The following is an 806-nucleotide window of genomic DNA, read 5'->3' on the forward strand; positions in this document are numbered from 1 at the left end:
GGCTATCACATGTAAATGGATCTAGCAGTTTCAGCCCATCCCAGCCTGCACTGCCTGTGGAGCCTCATGCTGTTCTTCACCAAGGGGCAGGTCAGGCCTCACAGGAGAAGCCAGAGACATTGAAATGGATGTGGGGTAGATGTTTCTCTTTCCTCCTCATTCTCCCTTCCCTGGTTCTTCTCCTGACATTTTTAAAGCATATAGGCAAGTTAAAAAACAGCAAATTTGCCTTCTTAAACCTTTAAAGGATTTTCAACCTTTTGTCACATTTGCTTCTCTTTCTGTCTGATATAACACACACACACACACGCACACACACACACACATCGAAGTTAATGGGTTAATGTTTATTTCTTTCCCACCGTAATTGCTACTTTTCAGAGTAAGGAATTGGTGTAATGGTCCCATGTGAGACTGCAGTTTTGATTTGTACTGGTAAACTAACTTGCAAGTGTATTTTCCTTATTGGAATGAGACTGTTCTTAGCCTCCTTTTAACATCCAGTTTAAAATACTTTACTATTCTGGTTGAAAAAAAAAAACAAACTTAAGTTTTGCATGTAAAGAGCCTCTAAGATTTTTTTTTTTCTAAAAATACCAAACGGTCTCCTTCTTCCATCTCTGTCTTCCCATTTGATGTTTAACCTTTGTTCTTTTCTTCTCTTTTGTGGTACTATGGATTGAACCTAGGAGTGCTCTACTACTGAGTTATATATTCTCAGCCCTTTTTATTTTGAAACAGGGCCTTGCTAAATTGCCCAGTTGATCAAACTTGTGATCCTCCTGCCTCAGCCTCCTAAGTATCTG

Source organism: Heterocephalus glaber, unplaced genomic scaffold, assembly GCF_053883595.1.
Source record: "Heterocephalus glaber isolate CG9 unplaced genomic scaffold, H.glaber_assembly_v1.0 deba00000470, whole genome shotgun sequence".
NCBI lineage: Eukaryota > Metazoa > Chordata > Mammalia > Rodentia > Bathyergidae > Heterocephalus > Heterocephalus glaber.